This window comes from Lolium perenne, chromosome 4, assembly GCF_019359855.2.
Source record: "Lolium perenne isolate Kyuss_39 chromosome 4, Kyuss_2.0, whole genome shotgun sequence".
NCBI classification, from domain to species: domain Eukaryota; kingdom Viridiplantae; phylum Streptophyta; class Magnoliopsida; order Poales; family Poaceae; genus Lolium; species Lolium perenne.
In genome coordinates this window covers 3,374,914-3,385,998 of record NC_067247.2, presented here as the reverse complement: position 1 = coordinate 3,385,998, position 11,085 = coordinate 3,374,914, and positions in this window count along the sequence as shown.

Here is an 11,085-nt window from a genome sequence, read left to right as displayed (position 1 = left end):
TACAACTGAAAAAGAATTATTAGCTGTGGTTTTTGCTTGTGACAAGTTTAGACCTTATATTGTTGATTCAAAAGTCACAATTCATACTGATCATGCTGCAATTAGGTACCTTATGGAAAAGAAAGATGCTAAGCCAAGGCTTATTAGATGGGTGCTTCTTTTGCACAAATTTGATTTACATATTGTAAATAGGAAAGGTGCTGATAATCCTGTTGCTGATAATTTGTCTAGATTGGAAAATATTGTTTATGATCCTGTTCCTGTTAATGATAGTTTTCCAAATGAACAATTGGCTGCAATAACGGTGAGCTCGCGAGATAGTCCTTGGTATGCTGATTATGCTAACTTTATTGTTTCCAAGTACTTGCCTCCAACCTTTTCAGCACAGCAAAGGAGGAAATTCTTTTATGACTTGAGGCATTATTTTTGGGATGACCCACACTTATATAAAGAAGGAGTGGATGGTATTATGCGAAGATGTGTCCCCGAATATGAACAACAAGAGATATTGAGTAAGTGTCATGGTAGTGTTTATGGAGGACATCACGCCGGAGATAGAACCGCACAAAAGGTTCTACAGTCAGGTTTTTATTGGCCAACTCTCTTTAAAGATGCAAGAAAGTTTATTTTATCTTGTGATGAATGTCAAAGAGTTGGTAATATCTCTAGACGCAATGAAATGCCTATGAATTATACTCTTGTTATTGAACCATTTGATTGTTGGGGATTTGACTTCATGGGTCCTTTCCCTTCTTTAGAAGGTAACACTCATATACTTGTTGCTGTTGATTATGTTACTAAATGGGTGGAAGCCATACCCACAAAAAGTGCTGATGGTGAGACCTCTTTAAGAATGCTTTTAGATGTTATTTTTCCTAGATTTGGAGTACCTAGATATCTTATGACTGATGGAGGTTCTCATTTTATTCATGGTGGTTTTAGAAAAACTCTTGCTAAATATGGTATTAATCATAGGATTGCTTCCGCTTATCATCCTCAAACTCGTGGACAAGTAGAATTATCAAATAGAGAAATTAAATCTATCTTGCAAAAGACTGTTAATAAATCTAGGAAAAATTGGGCTAGTAAGTTGAAGGAAGCCCTATGGGCTTATAGAACTGCTTATAAAAATCCTATGGGTATGTCTCCTTATAAAATGGTTTATGGAAAAGCCTGTCATTTACCTTTAGAACTAGAGCACAAAGCTTATTGGGCTGTAAGAGAACTTAATAAAGATCCTAAACTTGCCGGTAAGAAAAGGTTGCTACAATTGAGTTCTTTAGATGAGTGGAGGAGTGAAGCTTATGAAAATGCTAAACTTTTTAAGGAGAAAGTTAAGAAATGGCATGATAGAAGAATTATCAAAAGAGAATTTAATGTTGGAGATAAAGTCCTATTGTATCGGTCTCATCTCAGATTTTTTGCAGGGAAATTACTCTCAAAATGGGAAGGACCATATGTCATTGTGGAGGTGTATCGTTCAGGGGCAATAAAAATTGGTTCTCTGAAAGGTGATGCCACACAAGTGGTGAATGGACAAAGACTCAAGCATTATATCTCTGGAGATTCTTATAATGAAGATGTTGATGTTATTCGAGTGGTGACTCCGGAAACTTTCATCAATCAAATTGATAGTTCTGCAGAGTTCGACTTCGAATAGGTAACAGTTTTGGTAATAAAAAGTTCGCGTTTAACTTTCCGAACAATGTTTTTGCTATTTTTAGAAAATATGAAAAATTACGAGATCGAATCGGAGCGGAGGAGACGCACGAGGGCGTGTCCCCACGTGGTGGCGCGGGCCCCACCCTGGCCGCGCCGCCATATGGGGATGGCTCCTCGGAGTCCCTCTCCCACTCAGGTTCGACCTGGTGCTTTCCTTCTGTCGTGAACTTTTTTGCTATATAATCCTCCGGATCCCCCGAGGTCCGTATATCGTCTTCTCGTCGTGTTTTGTTTCAAGCTATTTTCTGCCAGGATCTGTTTTTGATCTAGAAGCACCATGGTCTCTAACAACAAGGGCAAGGAGCCTTTTGAGGAGGATATTCAAGGCCCCGAGTTGAAAGAAGAAGTCGAGAGTGAAGATGAAGGAGAAGTGGAGGAAGATCCGCGTGTATACCCGCGTGCCACCGTCGCAAGCAACGGGGTAGTGGCAAACCCGTTCAACCCCAAGAGAAGCGCACGAATTAGCACCGGAGGAAAAGTCCCACGTCGCTTCCTAGCTCCAAGGACATCTCCTCCAGGCATCGACAACCCCTTCTACACTCTAATTCATAATAGTCAAATTGAAAGGATTCCCAAGGCAGTATTGCCTAGTAGTTGGGATATGGATCGTTCTAATACTGCAGGAAGGATGAAACCTGAAGCTGAGGAGTGGGGAAACAACTCTAAGAGTTGGGACTCACCGTCTGACATACTTCTTAACCGCGTCGAGCACAACTCGGAGCTGATCCGCAACCTCACTTACGAGATTGATGAGCTAAAGGAGCTTGTTAAGAAGCTTATCAAGAATTCACCACCACCACCGAAGGAGTAATTCATCATTGGTATCGGCACCCCCTTGGTTTGTTCCAAGCTTGGGGGAGTGCCGCGGTATCACATCATCACTATCTTTTACCTTTTTACTGTCAAGTAGTGTCATATCATGAGTAGGGAAGTTATCATATAAGATGGTTGCAGTGTGGAAGTATCTCTCTTTTAGTTGGTTATCTATGTATCCCTTGGTGTGAGTTATCGTTATGGAATATTAATGAGAAGTTTTATCATTTACATTTTGCACACCTTATTTTAGTTTGCAATTTCTGTTATATGATTGATCTTGTTGTTAGTATTGGTATCACTTTGGGAGCATTAAGTAAATCTATTTGTTTTTGGCAAACTTAGCATTGGTCAACAGCAACAATACTTTGAGGTTTAAGTAGAAAAGAGGGAAATACATGTAGATATAGTATTTCATTATCTTTCTTTCTTGTTAGCTAATGAGTTTAGTATTCTGAAGTTAAAATTGTTTGTGCTTACAAGGAAGATGCATGATTGTTTCTATCACATGTATATTTGTTTGTTTCCCTCAACTCTTATGCTTGCTTCAAACAACTTTGCTAGCCAAAGCCCTGTACTGAGAAGGAATGCTTCTCGTGCATCCAAAACCTTAAACCAAACCTATGCCATGTGTGTCCACCATAACTACCTACTGTGTGGTATTTCTCTGCCATTCCAAGTAAATACTTCATGTGCTACCTTTAAACAATTCAAAAAGTTAGTATCTATTATTTGTGTCAATGTTTTATAGCTCATGAGGAAGTATGTGGTGTTTTATCTTTCAAATCTTGTTGGGCAGACTTTCACCAATGGACTAGTGGCACATCTGCTTATCCAATAATTTTGCCAAAATAGCTGGCAACGGGGTTCCTAGCCCCAATTAATTAACTTTCATTGATAATTCTCTTCACATGTTTTGCCCTGATTCATCAGTAAGCAACTTAATTTGCAAATAGACACTCCTCCATGGTATGTGAATGTTGGAAGGCACCCGAGGATTCGGTTAGCCATGGCTTGTGTAAGCAAAGGTTGGGAGGAGTGTCATCCTTAAATAAAACTAAAGTACATGTGTAAACAAAAGAGAAGAGGGATGATCTACCTTGCTGGTAGAGAAAACGTCCTTCATGGGAGCCGCTCTTTGAAAGTCTATTTGGAAAGGGGGTTAGAGTGCCCACTACCATTCATTGACAACAACAAACACCTCTCAAAACTCTACTTTTATGCTCTCTATATGATTTCAAAACTTAAAAAGCTCTAGCACATGATTTAATCCCTGCTTCCCTCTGCAAAGGGCCTATCTTTATTTTATGTTGAGTCAGTAAACCTATTTCCCTCTATCTTAAGCAAGCAATTGAGTTGTTGTGATCCAACCATTTATATTGTGATCTATTTAATCATGTCTTTTATTCTTCCTTGTTTAGTACAAATTTTATCTGAATGAATATAACTTTGAAGGTTATCAATGATTATGAGGAGATTGTCACGATTGAGCGCGTAAGTTCTGCCATATAAGCTCTAATATAAAGGCTCTACTCGAAAGATAAGTACAATCTATTAATTGTTCTTTGACCAAGAACGAAGTTTGCCATCACCAATTATGATTTCCTATGCACCTTTATTTGTGATTTCCCTCTACTTGTTTCAAGTTGAGTTATATGAGGAAGTTGTTCACTAGAATGTCTTGTGTGAATTAATGTGATGCTTCTTGTCAGTATTTCATTTATCGACTCTTCACTCCATAAACATGTGGTCTTGTTTACTGAGTTCAGTTTCGCTTGGGGACAAGCGAGGTCTAAGCTTGGGGGGAGTTGATACGTCCATTTTGCATCACTATTTTATATCATAATTTACTGTTATTCATTGATATATTTCATATTTAGAGATGATACTTATGTTATTTCACCTATTTTGCATGTTTCATGATTATTGGAGAATTACTCACCGTGAGTCGATTCTGCTGGAAAAAGCACCGTCAGGATACAATATTTCTGAAGATCAACAATTGACGGAAAATATACCGAAGCTCTTATTTTTCCAGAAGAAGGAGCCAGCCAAAAGGGGAGGCCGAGGAGGGCCGCCATGGGCCCTCCCCATAGGCCGGCGCGGCCACCAGGCCAGGCGCGCCGCCACGTGAGGAGGGGGCCCACGACCCCCCTCGGCCATCTCCCTTTCGCGTACTTCATCTACCCGAAACCCTAAGGTGCAGAGGAGGATCGAGAATAGACACAGCCGCCTCTGCGGGGTGGAAAACACCAGAGAGAAAAGAGCTCTCCGGCAGGCTGAAATCTGCCGGGGAAATTCCCTCCCGGAGGGGGAAATCGTCACCATCGTCACCGTCATCGAGCTGGACTTCATTGGGATCATCATCATCATCATCTCCACCACCGACACCATCATCTCCACCGCTGCACCTCGTCTCCGCTGTAACATCTAGGGTTGAATCTTGATTATTTCATAGGGGAAACTCTCCCGGTGTTGATTACTCCTTGTTATTGATGCTATTGAGTGAAACCGTTGAACCAAGGTTTATGTTCAGATTGTTATTCATCATCATATCACCTCTGATCATGTTCCATATGATGTCTTGTGAGTAGTTCGTTTAGTTCTTGAGGACATGGGTGAAGTCTAAATGTTAGTAGTGAACTATGTTGAGTAATATTTAATGGTTTGATATTTAAGTTGTGGTGTTATTCTTCTAGTGGTGTCATGTGAACGTCGACTACATGATACTTCACCTTTATGGGCCTAGGGGAATGCATCTTGTATTCGTTTGCTCATTGTGGGGTTGCCGGAGTGACAGCAACCTGAACCCCCGTTGGTATATCGATGCATGAGGGATAGCAGGATCTCAGAGTTTAAGGCTGTGGTTAGATTTATCTTAATTACTTTCTTGTATTTACGGATGCTTGCAAGGGGTTTAATCACAAGTATGTATTAGTCCTAGGAAGGGCGGTGCATTAGCATAGGTTCACCCACACAACACTTATCAAAACAATGAAGATTAATCAACTATATGAAGCGAAAGCACTAGACTAAATCCCCGTGTGTCCTCAAGAACGTTTGGTCATCATAAGTAAACAAACCGGCTTGTCCTTTGTGCTAAAAAGGATTGGGCCACTTGCTGCAATTATTATTCCCGCATTTTACTTACTTGTATTTTATTTATCTGCTATATCAAAATCGCCTGAAAACTTGTCTGTGAGCATTTACAGTGAATCCTTCATCGAAACTGCTTGTCAACACCTTCTGCTCCTCGTTGGGTTCGATACTCTTATTTATCGAAAGTACTATGATATACCCCCTATACTTGTGGGTCATCATGCCCCAAAACCTATTTTGTGGTACTTTCCAAAATTCCTCAAAAACCATTTCATGTGCTGCTCACTGTCATACAAGAATGAGCACACAATATGAACATTGTGTCATACAAGAATGAGCACATACTGTCATACAAGAATAAGAACACACAGTACCAACATATATACTATCATACACACTGTCCTACAAGAATCCAATGCACTTTGTTGCGTTCAACATAATATCTCACTATGTTTCACAGAGCAAAACGGAGACGAAAATTATGACACTCTCAGTTTGTAGTAATTTGATTCAGCAAAACGGAGACGAAAATTATGACACTCTCAGTTTGTATACTGTCAAAATCATCACCATGTTTCGACTTCGAACATCATCACTGATCAGGATCACCTTCAGTTGAACCCAGACGACTGGGATGGTACGGCATCAGTGATCAGCATCACCTTGAGTATTCAACATTGTACCTTGAGAGAAGTAGTAATTTGATTCAGCAAAATGGAGATGAAAATTGTACTACCAAAAAGCATGTTTTAGCCAAGTAAACAGAGGTAATAGCAGGTAGGCTAAAGCTACAGAATTGATTTCAGCAGCAATTCACCAGGTGCACACTAAATTGTACTGTATGATATGTAAAAAACGGGCTCTGGGAAGGGGTACAAGCGCCTCCTGTATAATAATCCCTGCGGCTCTTTCTACAAGGTTGGATAAAATGAAAAACTAGTATACACGCAGCAACAAAGGAGGGAAAATGAAAGGATAATCGGGCATAAAATCTGCGGACATGTTAAAGCACAACAGGTAAGCTACTCTCACCAATGAACCGGCTGGGCAACAAGGAAACAATCTTACAGATAAAGAACAAATCTTTAAAAATAAAGGAAACGTCAGTAATGCCGGATTAGCTGGATGTCAATACCATAGAAAGAGAAACAGGGGCTTGGATTAATGCAAGTAGCAGCCTGCCCATGTGAAGTACGTTTTCCTAGCATGCAAATTGAGTAGTAGTAGCAGTATATTACAGTAGATGTCCTGTATTGTTTAATCTTGTTCCACTTGTGCTTATTATGAGCCAAGTAGCTCTAGTCTAGTCATCAGCGGTGCATCCATTTAACAGAAAAAACAAATGACAGATCCCGGTGGGCAATGTGCATCCTAGTATATACTACTAGTACTAGAGCATAGTAGTACCTCTCTGATGGATGGAACCAGGATCCAGAAGATTCCATCCAGCCCACAAGAAGCTTTCCCACCTAACAGACTCTCCTAACCTAGAATTCTACTGTTGTGATCATGGATGGGCATAAGCAAAGCCCCAGTTAACAAAGCAATAAACTTACTCCAGCATTCCCCGAAACGAGACTACAGGAAACCACAAGAACAACTGTGCCACTATGAAACGACTCTGAAGTGTCACAGATGTGTATCACAACTAAAACAAGGTGGTATTTACTGTTTAGGTGCTTTGTGCACGGAATTAGCTAGGAGATACTTCACCATGGTTCAAAAATAATGCAGTGAAAATTAACCATGAAAAATAACAATAGTTCATAAATTTATATCACTAAATCCACTGCAAATGTCAATAAGAAGGTCTGTGTGAACTATCAATCTATGATGATTTACATTATATCTCAAGAACATGCTGAGACTTAAAGAGAACATCAATGGTCGATTTTGGTCTGTACATCAATGTACCTGGAACTAGCCACTTTTGGAATTCAAAAGAGAATTATATTTACAATAATTAACTATCTGCAAATACCAACAGGAAATCCCACTGAAGAATATGTAAAGCTCGTTTCATGTTCCATTTAGATCGAGCAAGCACTTAACTGGTTACATGGAACCAGTTCCATCTCGGACATTACAAGGTCCTGAACTTTTTGCAGTGGGCAATGGTGAAGGGTTGTCAATTACAGCTATGGCAAGGGTTGTCAATTCACTACGCCAGATATCATATTCAGTGACAAATTTCCTGATGACAAATGTCTGGTCTGTCATGTATTAAGGTAAGTAGGTGACGGATTGGCTTTTTTGTCACGTATGATCATACATGCATGACGGCATGAAATTGTGTCATGGTTAACCGTCACGGATAATCCTGATGACGAAATTGAGTTCGTGGTACATTAGTCCGTCATTGATTAGTGGTGGGACCAGGTTGTCAATGTGAATGTAGAAAAGCAATAAACTAGTTCAATAAATAGGAAAAAAACATGCCTATAAGGGAATCGAACTAGGGACGTTTGAAGTGGAATTGATTGGGAAGTACTACCGTTATACTACAATCCGTTTGTGTTACTAATTTCGTACGTAATAATTTTTATATAATTATTTACGGCAGTATAGGGCAATGATATAATAAAGTCTATGGCTCAGTAGCAACTGGATTAATGGACAGGTTTTTCATAACAGGAAAAGATATTTTGCAGAAATATTTCGTGATATTGTTACCTGTAGTTGCTTGTATTTTTCTGATTACCATGACAAGTACACACAATAATTTAAAAGCAAGAAGAAGAATTAAAAGTAGATAAGATAGGTAGTCGAAGACTGCATATAAGTCGCGCACAAACGGAAGTCTTACAAGCTACTTATTACATAACAGTAGGCAGAGCCATGGTACTGATACTACATAAGCAGTTTCATACTAGATAGGCAGCTTTGCTTTGTTTATATGCAAAGCAAAAGCTGTGGGATCAGGTAGTTCCATGGTTGAGCCAGTACATATTTATATACAAAATATCGACCATCCAACATTACACTGTCACTCAAGACACATTCTGGAAGTTGATGTAGACGTTGTCATTGATCTTGTGAAATGTGATCGCGTGGAGTTCAGCAATATCAACTGCTTGATCATTTGTAAATTCAGACCAGCCATCCCTGAAACGGATCCTACCAAAGTAGGAAGCTTCCCAAGTTTGTTCTTCAGACCCATCAATCTGCAGAGTAGCATGTCCACTGCGGGGGATATCCAGGCTTGTTGCAATGTACTTAGGGATGTGCTGTGCAAAAAACATGGTACCATGATTAACCAACATAGATTGTATTTATGAAAACAAAACTTGAAAGTAACAACAGCAACTACAAGTCCAAAAAAGGAGACATAAAACTAGTAAACTTGTAGGACTAAGGGTATTTACCATGCTCTTTTGATCAACATCTGATTTAGTCATGCAGTGAATGAAAACTGCGCCTAGACCTATTCCAGAGTGTTCAACATGATGATTAATGTTGCTAATCTGGCTGTTGGTTAGGTCAACACCAGGGGCTACAGAAACAGCCCGAGCTACGTCCATGAAGTCAAAATGTTCTGGAAAATTAAAAGAATTGATAGAAAAGAAAAGGATTAATATAACTGTTATGAAAAGAGAGCAGGGAATAGTAATGCAAAATCAATAAGCGGGTAAGAAAAACAAATGAGTAATTTACCATCAACTCTAATTTTCGAGAATCCTTTCTTGTTAACTGGATGCAGTAAGATATAGTGGTCCTTAATTTCCAAGGTCAGCTTAACCTTGTCACCATGCTTCATGTTGTAGTCATACAAGAACATCTGATAATCGCCTCCGAATATCATTGTGTTGTTGTATCCATGGGCCACATTGAACACATAGAGCTCTCTTTCTTTAGTTTCCGCAAACATAACAAGCTTGTTCCCAATTTTGTCACGGAACTTGTCCCTTGCGAAACAAGGCACGCTCTGCATTTAATTGTAAAAGAAACATCAGGGGACAATGTTAAAAAAAAGAAATACAAGACTTCATATTTGAACAAAGTACTAAAATTATGATCAGCATGCTTGTTGGAAAAACAATAAGACAATTACCATGTGCTCACTGAAGTTGCTATGCAGACAGATGAAGAAAGAGCTCCTCTCAGTCCTCCTGTTCCCGCACGGTCCAGCGTGACTATGGCACAACCGACACTTGTATGCCATCTATAAAAAGTAGTATAAAGGATCAGGAAATGATCCTACAATAATCCTACAATTTCCAAAAATCGAGTACACGGAAAAATCCTTTGTAAAATGTAGTAATTAACAATTAGAAATCATATTGACAAAATTGCCAATAATTAACAGTTAGTACTGCATAAAACAAACTAGTATAGCAGAAAAGACAATGCTTATCAATTCATGAAATAGATTTGATAAGCCACTAGTGCATGCGATTACAATGCTATATCTAGTAGATAAGATGGCTCATCAAAAAATGATAAACAAAGACCAGTGCATTCATCAAAAAATCAATAAAATACTTGGATCCAGGAACAAGATATAAATGCAGTACAGAAAAAATTTGAGGACAATGTAGATGATATATTGTATCCCCATATGTGGACACCAAGGTATGTAGCACATGTAGTCCCTCGAAAAGGACAACAAGCAGATCTACATTACTTAAGCAACTACTAGATTTGTTGACCTAATGACTAATTAGTTAATAATTTGTTGAAGGAGTCAAATGAACAAGCATATCTACTTTTAACAAGCTTAGAAGACCAGATTACGTTGACCTAATGACTAATTAGTTAAATCGAAAAGTAAAAAAGACCAGATGAGGTGGATAGTATGTACCAGATCTATCCTACTAGTAGGAGATCCAAAAAAGGAAAGAGGAAGTACAAGGTTCAAACAAACCTGGACAACGACGGTAGACGAGCCTGCCCTTGCACTTGCCTCTGCGTTGGCGTCTGGTCGTGCCGTCGGTCCCTCCGGCAGCAGATTTTCTTGGTCCCTCATGGCAGCTGCTGTTCTAGGTCCCTCCGGAAATATTGATTGCAGGAATGAGAGAGGCATGTGAGAGAGACGATTGTGGGGTTGGGGTTGAAAGGGTTAGGGCTTTTACACATCACCTGTCTGCCTAGCCGTCCCCGTCGGCAACGAACGCCGTCGTCGTTGCCCTGGACACAATGAGACAAGCACAATGGCCCAGACAACGACCACGGCCCAAGACGGAATAAACGGGCCTAAACTAACCCAGTAGGAGGAATACCGAATCTCAAAGCACATAAATAAATGTTAAGTTCCTTTGTCTGATTGATAACAGAATCAGTTCGTTAGCCTTTTGCAACTCATAACCGCCAACGCGATCTGATCTCGGATCCTAGGGTTTTGGCGCGGCGATCACTTAGACGGAGGGTGGCCTGGGGAGGGCGGCGCACGTCTTTGGGTACAACACATGTGAGTTCCTCTTTGATGTGTGTTCATAGTTTTTTGGGTCTGTG